This window comes from Nycticebus coucang, chromosome 8 (genome assembly GCF_027406575.1).
Source record: "Nycticebus coucang isolate mNycCou1 chromosome 8, mNycCou1.pri, whole genome shotgun sequence".
Taxonomy (NCBI): Eukaryota; Metazoa; Chordata; class Mammalia; order Primates; family Lorisidae; genus Nycticebus; species Nycticebus coucang.
Window position 1 is genome coordinate 75,586,778 of NC_069787.1, and position 13,586 is coordinate 75,600,363.

The following is a 13,586-nucleotide window of genomic DNA, read 5'->3' on the forward strand; positions in this document are numbered from 1 at the left end:
TTTAAGTGAAAAGGAAATCTGCTTGAGATCCAGAGAACAGCCAGTGTTGTAGATGGAATTCAAAGGCCATCTGCTAGTGAAATTTCCTCTTGCTTGAGGGGAGGTCAGTGGTTTGCTACACTTGGGCCTTCACCAGACTGGACCAGGCCCATTCATACTATGAAAAGCAATCTGCTTTACTCAAAATCCACCAATTTGGCCGGCACGGTGGCTCATGCCTGTAATCCTAGCACTCGGGAGGCCAAGGCAGGTGGATTGCCTGAGTTCACAGGTTCAAGACCAGCCTGAGTCAGAGTGAGTTTTTTAGTGACCTCGTCTCTAAAAAACTAGCCAGGCATTGTGGCAGATGCCTGTAGTCCCAGCTACTTGGGAGACTGAGGCAAGAGAATTGCTTGAGCTCAAGAATTTGAGGCTGTTGTGAGCTAAGATGCCATGGCACTCTACCAAGGGCAGCAAAGTGAGACTCTGTCTCAGAAAAAACAAACAAACAAAAAATACACCAATTTAAATGTCAATCTCTTCCAGAAAGACATTCACAGAAACATCCAGAATAATGTTTAACCAAATATGTAGATACAATGGCTCAGCCACGTTGTACATCAAATCAACCATCACATCCTTTCAGCCAAAGGTATGTCTAATTGACAGAGGAAATCAGAGAGGGTACAGGCAGAAAAGATATGGCTCACTCTGAAAGATAATTGGAGAAAGAGTGTCAGGGGGACTGTCTACAATGGTGTAGAAAGGGATGACAAAGTACCCAAGGACTAGTACCAGGGGAAAACCATTATTATACCAGGATATTAAGGGCCAAGGGAAAGGATACTCCTGGAAGCTGGTGAGATCTTCCCTTCATAAGCTGTGCTCTTAGGTATACAGACATGTAGCAAGAGTCCGAACACTTTCTGTCATAGACAGATCTGGTGGATTAGTGTCTCCACTGCTCTCTGCTAACTCTCTCCAACCTCCTGCCATTGCCTTCCATTGGCTAAACCCAACCAGAAGCAAGAGGCAAGGAAATCTTGGTGAGATCTTCATCTGAGTTAGCCTCATGGCAACAGGGCAGGAAGGGAAGGATAGAGAGTAAATCTAGAAGGACAAACAGAAGGAACCCATCCCCTAGAGCCTCGCTCTGAGAATCTTCTGTAAGAGAGACCAGGAAAGTGAGCTCTGTCTTCTTCAGGAGGCAGGATTTAAAATGAAGGAGAATTCCAAAATATAAGAAAGTCATTCCAGTGATTCCAGGTGGCAACAAATACAACAATTGTCCTCTTTAAACTCCATCAATTGGATACATCCTCAAAAAATTGTAGACATTTTCAAGCAACAGCTACCACTGTGGTACACACCTTTCCAACCTAAGAAAAACTAAAAACAAGGACACCTCCTCACACATAGGCCTTTGTCTCCCTTTCTAGAAACTCCCTCGTTCTGTGACCACACACACTTTTAGATTCTAGAACCTCCCTTGTTTGGGGGCTGCATTCCCTTCTTCAACCTCCCTCATGCTGGGACTACAACCCCTTTGCATTTTCATCCAGGCCAATTGCTTTGGAGGAGATTAGACATTTCCTAATATTATCTGAGAGAAAGAAACAAGAAATAAATAAACATAACTTGTACAAAATTAGAACTGTTTATTTCAGCATGGACACTGTAAATATATAATTTAGTGCCCACACATCTAATTTAATCTTAGAAATACTCAAGGTCAAAGACTTTGGCCTGAATCAAGGAGAGACTCAAAAAGGAAGTATACACCAGCCTCCCACTGTCTTTGTGGCAGCTTGGGTGATAAGTCAACAATCTGTGGTTTGGGGTAATGAAAACTGCCATCAGCCCTTGTAAATTTTTAGAATTTTATGTTGCCGCAGCATTCATTGGGAATACAGGCTTAACATTGTCCTATCAAGCTGGGCTCAGGCACCCTTCACATAGTTTTCAGCTCCACACTACACCCAAATGGCTCAAGCCAGTAGCCAGAGATAAGAACTAAGAGCTTTGTCCTGGCTGCTGATTAGCAGACTAGGCTCCCCACTTTCCTCCCTGCTGTTGCTTTTAAATTTAGGCATTTGCCCTTGAATTTAAAGTGACCCAAGTCCCATTCTCTTACATAAACTTCTAGTTGTCACACATCCTCTCCCTCTTTCTACCCTGCTCTCCACTCCTACTTTGCCTGTTTGGGACAGAGAACTACCGTTCCAACTCATTACACCTTCTTTGCCCAGGATCTATAAGTAAAAGTCCTTGAACTTGTTTCCTATGCTGGTGGTGTATTGAATTTGCACCTTCCTTTGCAAGAACCAGATACTGCCCCAAGCTAGGTTCCTCCTCCATCCCAGAACAAATACTTGGGAGGACACAAATTTAGGCTCCCAGGGCCGGAGCAATGGTCAGGCAGGCATATACTGGACATGGGTCAAACACAAACCTCAAGGACGTCTGCCAGTATACATAAATTTACCATGTAAGAGGCCCCCTGGTTGCAGGCTGATTAACTAGACTTCAGGCCATCCACCATATGGAAAGAGTATCACATGAAAAACACGCTGTAAGCACCACACCCAGCTCCCTGTCAGTTCCTGTTAGGGCAAGGCTGCTAGCCACTCTGGTACTGGAACCCCAATTTAGCTGGTGGCTTTCAAAACACCCCTTCCTCCAGGTGTTTTCAAAAAATCACACAGACCTATGCAAATTGAATATTAAAGTCGAGAGCTTTTACCCCACAAGTCATCCTTGTAATAAATGACCAAGGTCAGAAGTTGCAGCTGGTTGCAAATCTGCCCTACAAAGGTATATTGGTGAGCTGCATGATGTTAACCTACGCTGACCTTAATACTGTTTTTTAGTTGCTGGCGTTTAAAAACTCGGAAATTCAAAACCAAACTCCAGATTACAAATATTCAAGAGCATCTGAGTAATACCTGACTCCTTTTGATAGGATATGTGCTCTTCAGATTACAACTTTAGTCCCCCCAAACTAAGGCTGACCAGGAGCAGTCACATTTTCGTTTTTCTTATAGTTATGTTAGAGAGAAAAATGTTCGTCATGCACACATCTCTACCAAAATGTGACGAAATGAAAAGCAGACTAAAAAAGCCACATTTCAAGAAAAAGAGACAGCATACTTTTGTGCTGAAATGACCTGGCCTGCCCAACTCACACATGCTTTCTGGGGTTATGATACTGGGTAGGGCCCTCAAGGTCTCTTTAGATCATATTTTGCCTCTTAGTTCTTTATTTGACTTGACTTGCTTGTCAAACCCCAGACATGTCAAAATATTTATATATTTTTAAATCCCAAAATGCTACACATCACCTCTGAGAATGGACATAGATGTCTGATTTCTTGTTTATTCAGTTATTCAATACTCATCCAACAAATAGTTACTGAGCTCTTAAGGACACAGCACTTTGCTAAGTACCAGAGATACAGCAACAAGACCAACCTTAATCCTGGTCCTTGTGGAGCAACCATTCTCTGCCTACTCTTTTCTAGAAATTAACTACAGCATATTAAGATGTAGGAACCTCATTTTTTCAGTGATCTACTCCAAAGCTTTTTTCTAAGCCAGCATACTGGTCTGGAAAAGTGTTCTTGCAAATGCAATTTGCCTCCTATAAGAAGAAATCAGACCGAGATAGAGAGCAAAAATTATTTTCACTAAGTAGGGCCCAAATATTTTTCCTACTTGTAGGTCAGGTTAGGTTGTTGTACATTGGTTTGTTTCTTGTTCAAACCACATGTGCATCACAGATCAGCTCTGGTGTTTCTGCAAGTCAGCGTCACCCTGGGACTCAGGCTGTTAGAGCAGACTGTCTATGACCTTGCTGCAGATCACTTTGGCTCATATTTCTTTAAACAAAGCAAGTCATTCAAATACATTTGAGTTCCACACTGCAGGGATATATGTAACCCTCCAACAGAATAAGCACCACAGGGAAATTTCAGGGAAAGACAATAAATATTTTGAATAACAACACGAACTACCACAAATTATATAAGCAAAGTCATAGGATATGGATGGTTATCTGGTCCCCTGACATCAAAAAATATAATAAAAATAGACCCAGGCAAGGTGGTTCACACCTGTAATCCTAGCACTCTGGGAGGCTGAGGTAGGAGCATCACTTGAGTCCAGGACTTTGAGGTTGCTCTGAGCTAGACTGATGCCATAGCACTCTAGTCTGGGCAGCAAAGTAAGACTCTGTCTCAAAATAAATAAATAAAAATAATAAAAAAAAACAGATTTGGGGCATAGAAGTATCTGCAAGAAATTGATACTTTCTTTTTTTTTTTTTATTAAATCATAGCTGTGTACATTGATATATTCATGGGGCATCATTCACTAACTTCACAGACCGTTTACCAAGTTTCACATATACCCTTGTAAGATGCACCGCTGGTGTAATCCCACCAATCCCCTTCCCTCTACCCACCTCCCCCCTCCCTCCCCTCCCTTTTCCCCTTCCCCCTATTCTTAGGTTATAACTGGGTTATAGCTTTCATGTGAAAACCCTAAATTAGTTTCATAGTAGGGCTGAGTACATTGGGTACTTTTTCTTCCATTCTTGAGATAATTTACTAAGAAGAATATGTTCCAGCTCCATCCATGTAAACATGAAAGAGGTAAAGTCTCCATCTTTCTTTAAGGCTGCATAATATTCCATGGTGTACATATACCACAATTTATTAATCCATTCGTGGATCAATGGGCACTTGGGCTTCTTCCATGACTTAGCAATTATGAATTGGGCTGCAATAAACATTCTGGTACAAATATGTTTGTTATGATGTGATTTTTGGTCTTCTGGGTATATGCCCAGTAGAGGGATTACAGGACTGAATGGCAGATCTATTTTTAGATCTCTAAGTGTTCTCCATATCTCTTTCCAAAAGGAATGTATTAATCTGCATTCCCACCAGCAGTGCAAAAGTGTTCCCTTTTCTCCACATCTGCACCAACATCTCTGGTCGTGGGTTTTTGTGATATAGGCTAGTCTCACTGGAGTTAGATGATATCTCAAAGTAGTTTTGATTTGCATTTCTCTGATGATTAAAGATGATGAGCATGTTTTCATATGTCTGAAGGCTGCGTGCCTGTCTTCTTCAAAGAAGTTTCTCTTCAAATCCCTTCCCAGCCTGCAATGGGATCCCTTGTTCTGTTCTTGCTACTGTGTTTGAGTTCTCTGTGGATTCTGGTTATTAAACCTTTGTCGGAGACATAACCTGCAAATATCTTCTCCCATTCTGAGGGCCGTTTGCTTGCTTTACTTACTGTGCTCTTGGCTGTGCAGAAGCTTTTTAGTTTGATCAAGTCCCAGTAGTGTATTTTTGAAGCTGCTTCAATTGCCCGGGGGGTACTCCTCATAAAATACTCGCCCAGACCGATTTCTTCAAGGGTTTTCCCTGCACTCTCCTCTAGTATCTTTATAGTTTCATGTGTTAAGTTTAAATCTTTGATCCAGTGAGAGTCTATCTTAGTTAATGGTGAAAGGTGTGGGTCCAATTTCAGTCTTCTACAGGTTGCTAGCCAGTTCACCCAGCACCATTTGTTAAATAGGGAATCTTTTCCCCACTGAATGTTTTTAATTGGCTTGTCAAAGATTAAATAACGGTAAGTAGCTGGGTTCATCTCTTGGTTCGCTATTCTGTTCCAGACATCTACTTCTCTGTTTTTGTGCCAGTACCATGCTGTTTTGATCACTATCTATATATAGTATAGTCTGAGGTCTGGTAGCATAATTCCTCCTGCTTTGTTTTTATTTCTGAGTAATGTCTTGGCTATTCGAGGTTTTTTTCTGATTCCATATAAAACGAAGTATTATTTTTTCAAGATCTTTAAAGTATGACAGTGGAGCTTTAATAGGGATTGCATTGAAATTATATATTGTTTTGGGTAGTATGGACATTTTAACAATGTTGATTCTTCCCAGCCATGAGCATGGTATGTTTTTCCATTTGTTAACATTTTCAGCTATTTCTTTTCTTAGAGTTTCATAGTTCTCTTTATATAGATCTTTCACGTCCTTTGTTAGATAAATTCCCAAATATTTCATCTGCTTTGGCACTCCTGTGAATGGGATAGAGTCCTTAACTGTTTTTTCAGCTTGACTATTGTTGGTATATATAAAGGGTACCGATTTATGAATGTTGATTTTGTAACCTGAGATGCTGCTGTATTCCTTGATCACTTCTAAGAGTTTTGTAGTAGAGTCCCTAGTGTTTTCCAGATACACAATCGTATCATCTGCGAAGAGCAAAAGTTTGATCTCTTCTGACCCTATATGGATACCCTTGATCGCCTTTTCTTCCCTAATTGCGGTGGCTAAAACTTCCATTACAATGTTAAAAAGCAATGGAGACAATGGGCAGCCTTGTCTGGTTCCTGAGTGGAAATGATTCCAATTTAACTCCATTCAATATGATATTGGCTGTGGGTTTGCTGTAGATGGTCTCTATCAGTTTAAGAAATGTCCCTTCTATACCGATTTTCTTAAGTGTTCTGATCATGAAGGGATGCTAGATATTATCAAAAGCTTTTTCTGCATCGATTGAGAGAATCATATGGTCTTTGTTTTTTAATTTGTTTATGTGCTGGATTACATTTATAGATTTACATATATTGAACCAGCCTTGAGACCCTGGGATAAAACCAACTTGGTCATGATGTATAATTTATTTGATGTGTTGCTGGATTCTTTTTGTTAGGATCTTGTTGAATATTTTTGCATCTATATTCATTAGTGATATCGGTCTATAATTTTCTTTTCTTGTTGGGTCTTTTCCTGGTTTGGGGATCAGGGTGATGTTTGCTTCATAGAACATGTTAGGTAGTCTTCCTTCTTTTTCTATCTTTTGGAACAGGTTGAGTAATATAGGTACTAATTACTCTTTAAAAGTTTGGTAGAATTCTGACATGAAACCATCTGGTCCCGGGCTTTTCTTTTTAGGGAGGTTTTGTATGGTTGATGCTATTTCCGAACTTGATATGGGCTTGTTCAACATTTCTACTTGATTCTGGCTAAGTCTTGAAAGGTGATGTGCTTCCAAGTATTGGTCAATTTCCTTCAGATTTTCATATTTCTGAGAATAAAGTTTCTTGTAATATTCATTAAGGATTTTTTGGATTTCTGAGGAGTCTGTTGTTATTTAGTCTTTGTTGTTTCAGATTGATGAGATTAGAGATTTTACTCTTTTTTTCCTGATTAGGTTGGCCAAAGGTTTATCTGTTTTATTGACCTTTTTGAAAAACCAGCTTTTTGATTTATTGATCTGTTGTATTACTCTTTTGTTTTCAATTTCATTTAATTCTGCTCTAATTTTGGTTATTTCTTTTCTTCTACTGGGTTTTGGGTTGGAATGTTCTTCCTTTTCCAGTTGCTTGAGATGTCCCATTAAGTTGTTAACTTCCTCTCTTTCCGTTCTCTTGAGGAAGGCTTGCAGTGCTATAAATTTCCCTCTTATAACTGCCTTTGCGGTGTCCCAGAGGTTCTGATAGTTCATGTCTTCATTGCTGTTTTGTTCCAAAAAGTTGGCGATTTCTTTCTTAATCTCATCTCTGACCCAGCTATCATTCAGCATAAGGTTATTTAACTTCCATGTTTTTGTATGAGTATGCAGATTCCTGTTGTTACTCAGCTCAAGTTTTATTCCATGGTGGTCTGAGAAGATGCATGGAATAATTTCTATTCCTTTAAATTTACTAAGGTTAGACTTGTGACCTAAGATGTGATCGATTTTGGAATAAGTTCCATGGGCTGATGAGAAGTATGTGTATTCAGTTTTGTTGGGATGAAATGTTCTGTAGATGTCTGCTAAATCCAAATGTTGGATGGTTAGGTTTAAATCTAAGATTTCTTTGCTCAGCTTCTTGTTGGAGGATCGATCCAACACTGCCAAAGGAGTGTTGAAATCTCCAACGATTATGGAGCTGGAGGAAATCAAGTTGCTCACGTCTGTTAGAGTTTCTCTTATAAATTGAGGTGCATTCTGGTTGGGTGCATAGATATTAATAATTGAGATCTCATCATATTGAGTATTACCCTTAACAAATATGAAGTGACCATTCTTGTCCTTCCTTACTTTTTTGGTTTAAATCCTATTGTATCTGCAAATAAAATTGCAACACCTGCTTTTTTCTGATTACCATTTGCCTGAAATATGGATGACCATCCTTTCACACTGAGTCTGCATTTGTCTTTTAAGTTAAGATGTGACTCTTGTATGCAACAGATATCTGGCCTGAGTTTTTGTATCAAGGCAGCTAACCTATGCCTCTTTAGAGGACAGTTTAAGCCGTTCACATTAATGGAGAATATTGATAAGTCTGGTGAAGTTTTGGGTATTGACATTTTCAAAAGTCCAGTGGGCCTTTTTAATCCTTTCGCCAGTGTGGAAATTGGAGTTTGATCCGAAGTTTCTGAGTGAGTTTACTTTTGTGGTATAGGATTGGGTTGGTCATTATGGAGGATAGGTCTGAGACTATCCTGAAGAGCTGGTTTGGTTATGGCAAATTTCTTGAACATATGAATGTCATTAAAGTATTTAATTTCTCCATCATAAATGAAACTCAGTTAAGCTGGATACAAGATCCGGGGTTGAAAGTTATTTTGCTTTAGGAGATTAAAAGTCGGTGACCACCCTCTTCTGGCTTGAAAAGTTTCAGCAGAGAGATATGCAGTCATTCTAATATTCTTCCCTTTGAAGGTAATGGTTTTCTTTCTCCTGGCAGCTTTGAGTATTTTCTCCTTCATATTAACTTTAGTGAAGTTAATTATGATATGCCTGGGGGATGTCTTACGGAGGTTGAGTCGTGCTGAGGTTCTGAAGCTATCCGCTGTCTGAATTTCAGAATCTCTAGGCATATCTGGAAAATTCTCTTTCATAATTTCATGCAGAAGGGCCTCTGTGCCCAGCAAGGCCACTTCATCTGTTTCTGGAACTCCTATGATTCGGATATTCACCTGCTTTGAATTATCCCAGAGCTCTCTGAGAGAATGATTCATTTTTGCTCTCCATATCTCTTCCTCTTTGAGAGTTCGGGAGCGTTCAAAGGCTTTATCTTCGATGTCAGAAATCCTTTCTTCTGCTTGCTCCATTCTGTTGCTGAGGGATTCTACTATATTTTTCATATCTTTGAGGGCTGCAAATTCTTGCTTCAATGTATCTAAGTCTTTGGTGGTTTTGTCTTTAAATTCGTTAAATTCTTGAGACAACTTTTGAATTTCTCCTCGAATTCCTAATTCCATTTTGTTAATCTTGTCTGCAATCCAAATTCTGAATTTGATTTCTGACATCTCAGCCAGTTGTTTATGAATGGGATCTTCAATTGCATCTGCCATATCTTTCCTTGGGGGGGGTTGATCTATTCTGGTTATTCATGTTACCAGAGTTTTTCTGCTGATTCTGCCCCATGGTTGTTTTACTCCCTCTGATTTTTTTCCCCTGGGGCTTTGTTGAGGGCCTGTACAGTGTTGTGGCCTGAGAAACTGGGGCCCTGTCTTGTGTGTTGGGGCTAAATGTTTCTGTCTTGTTTTCAGCTGGTTTCTGTTCCACCCTAGTGAAACAGATACTCTGGATTGAAGTCTCAGCTGTGGAGAAATATCAGCAATTAAGTCACCCCGCCCCCCACCGGCAAACAATTGGAAAAGAAAAATCAAACCTTCCTACCACCGTGCACCCAGGGCACCACCTGATTTGCCCTCAGGCATTGGTTCATTTCAAAAAGTCCAAATCAATTGTCTCAGTCTGCACCTGTCTCGGGTGAGAGAGTTTAAGAGGTCTCTGGGAACTGGATCACAGGGGTCTGGTGACCACTCTGGTGTGGCTTGCTCCACTGCTGCGTGAAGTCAGAAGGAGCCACCCAGCCAATAGATCAGTCTGGGAAGGTTGATGCCTCCTTCCCCACCTTGCACCACTGTCACACCCAGTCACTGATAGCCCTGCAGTTGGCTGACCCAGTTGCCTGTAGTGAATCGGTACTCCAGGAGTTTGCACCTGCCTGAATCACAAGGAAGTCTGCTAGGCCGCTGTGCTCTGCCTCTCTCTAGCAGGGGGAGGTGAGGCCTGACAACCTCGGGTGCTTGATGAAGGTTGGGGGGTTTTCACTCAGGTCCAGTCTTGCCCCTGATTAATGTTACTGACAGAATAGAACAGAACAACTCTAAAGTTCCCCTGCAGAAGAGAAGCTGAATTGAGTTCCAAATCAGCTTGTCTTTGCTCTTGTATTGTCTATAGGCTGACGATCCCCTGAGGGCCAGGTGCATCTTATGTTTAGTAAAGCAGACCTCTGGGTCAGCCCCGCCCTGGGAGTTTCCCCGGTTTGGAAGTTGGAGTAGCCTCAGGCAAATCCTATACTCAGAGTCTCTGGTTGCCCAGGGAGACAGGGGGTGTGGCTTCAGAATATTCGGTAGCAAGCCGTATTGCTAGCAAAAGAGGGCTTCTGTTTTATGGCTCAAGCAACTGCTGCTCTGGTGTAGCTCCCTTCCGGCCAACCATCCTCTCTCTGCTCCTGTACCCCAGAGTCTGTACCAACCAGCTGCAGCCCAGCACTGTCTACACCCCTCGAGCAATCGCCCAAGAGTCTGGACCCCTGGGGGACAGGCCTCCAGACCTTGAAGCGAGAGCAGAGGGGAGTGTGGGGAGCGCTGGGAGCCTGGGGTTGCGGGCAGAGAACACACACAGCTTTACACAGTTTTATGCCTGGCCGTATTGTCACCAAAAGACGGCTGTCGCACTGTACCTCAGGGAACTGCCACTCTGGTGCGGTCCCCTCTCCGCCGACCAGGACTGGCCTCCAGACCTCAGTGTGAGTAAAGGGGAGCGCTGGGAGCTCAGAATTCCAGGTAGAGACTATATACAGTTTATACAGTTTTATGCCTGGTAGGAGGACGCTGTGGCACGCTAGTATGGGAGGTAGGTCCAGTTTTTAGAGGATCTCTCCCATGGAGTGTAGTGGGAGGACCTTTGAACTCTGCCTGATTGTTTGTGGGGCACTCTGAGCCTTTCTCAGGGGGGAGGGGACTCCCATCTGCTTGGTGATGGATTTTGTACCTTTTGTTTGAATCCTTGTGGTCACAGCTCACCTCAGCGAGGTTGACGTGTGTTCTTCAACCTTCTCTCTTGGTGCAACTCAAATCTACCAGGTTACTTGCTGAATTTTTGTCCTTTAACTCTCCTACTGGACGGGAGCCTCTGTGGAAAGCTGGCTTCAGTCAGCCATCTTGTCTCCTCTCCCCCGCATTCTGTCGAAATTGATACTTTCTGATGAAAAACACATGTAACATAGCAGAGGAAGAAAATGGGAATCCCAGAGTCACTCGTGTTCTTTCATTCTGAGCCGAACAGACAGTTGCTTATACTGAATATCATGACCCACATGCCAAGATTGAAGATTCTCCCCTGCCTTCTTACAATGGCAAAGTGACTGAAACAGGAAACCTAGAAAATTGTTTGTGGGGGATATTATGTAACTTCCTGATTTAATTGATTGATGAATAATAACTTCTAAAATTAGTTCTACATGTAATTACATAATGTCTAAAATGAAATCTACTCAGCTTACATGAAACCTTGGGAAAGGCAAATGCTAACCAAACTCCCTTCAAGCTCCTAAAGTTCTTTTTCTCCCCAGTTTTTTTTCCAGGCCTTACACGTTGGGGTGGGGAGCAACTCATTTCCATTTATATCACCTCTCTTTCCAACAGGACACACAGACTAAACTCTCCAAAAAGCTTTATTTCTCTCTTCCTTCCTTAGAGGGTGATGAAGATTAGGCTTTAGCAACTATAATTACTTCCCAGCCAAGCTAACTCTTACCTGTTTCCCAAAAAATTTACCAGTCAAAATTATAAAGTGTATCTGGTTAAACAGCTACATGATTCATAAAGATTTAGCACAGGAATCAGAGGACTTACAGGCAGGAATCCTCCTTGCCCTCAAAGAGGAAGGCTCTTTACCTCATTAGGGAAGACGGGGTGAAGGAATCCCAGGTTGTATATTTTTTGTTGTTTTGTTTTGTTTTTATTAGATCATAACTGTGTACATTACTGCATTTATGGGGCACAATGTGCTGATTTCATGTACTATTTGGAATGCTCACATCAAACTGGTTAACATAGCCTTCACTTCACTTATTTAATTGTTGCGTTAAGACCTTTATACTCTAGTCTTAACATTTTAATATATTTGATATGTACCCTTGCAATATGCACAATGGGTGAGGTCCCACTGATAACCCTCCATCCAGCCATCCTCCTCACCTCCCCTTTTTTCTGGCCTATAATTGTGTTTTATCATTCATATGAAAGTGTGGGTGATTATATATTGGTTTCATAATAGTACTGAGTACATTGGATACTTTTTCTTCCATTTTTAAGATACTTTACTAAGAAGAATGTGATCCAGCTCCATCCACGTAAACAAAAGAGGTAAAGTCTCCATCTTTTTTATAGCTACGTAATATTCCATGGTGTACATATACCACAATTTGTTAATCCATTCATGGGTCATCAATGGGCACTTGGGCTGCTTCCATGACTTGGCAGTTATGAATTGAGCCGCAATAAAGCTTCTGCACAGCCAAGAACACAGTTAGTAAAGCATGCAGGCAGCCCTCAGAATGGGAGAAGATATTTGCAGATTATGTTTCTGACAAAATTTGATAACTAGTATCCACAGAGAACTCAAACTAATTAATAAGAAAAAAACAACTGATTCCATTTCATTGTGAGAAAGAGATTTGAACAGAAGCTTCTCTCAAGAAGACAATCACATGGCCGACAAACCCATGAAAAAAATCCCAAGGTTTTTAAAGCAGTTGCCCTCTCTGCAGATCATCTGAGTCACAGTTTGTTTTCATTAGTTTGCTTTTAGCCCCAAAGACACATAAAGTACCCAAAATTATTCTGGAGACCACTAAATGAAGGTTCCATGGGAAAAAATGATTTAAAAGAGAAATACTGTTATACAGGTCTGAGACCCTTTTGTAAAGATCCAAATGTGGGAGGTCAGGCTGAAGCTCCTTACCACGTATTACCACTCACTCTACCACTTTTGAACCTCAGTGGGTATTGAGCAAGCTTCTGTACAGCAGGCATATCTACAGGACAGTCTGGTCAAATAAACAAGCACACATGCAGCCTTAGATAAATCCCTCCCATAAACCAGGACATTTGTACATTCAATAGCTTGAGTTTATTAACAAGGAACCCTGGAGAAATTCTGATAGAAAATCCCAAGGGTAAAGTGGGAAATTTTCTCAAAGCCAGGCTACCAATATGCCCTTATGAAAAGGTCTCTGAAAAGCAAAAAGCAACCCCTGTCTACTATTCAGAGGGAAGTCTGTAAAGCAGAGAGCAACCTGAGGGAAATAGTTAAAACTGACAAAACAAAGCAGAGGGCTAGAGAAGATAAGACGAAATTACAGGGCAGAGGGGTACTGTGTAGACTGAGAGGGGGTTGGGGAATCTGGGAGAAGTCATTTTTCTTGCAGAGGGAATAATGCTGTGTCTGAGACTGATTCCACAACAGACATTGATCTTGCACAGGGTGAAAGCCCATTTAATAAGAATAAGATGGAGT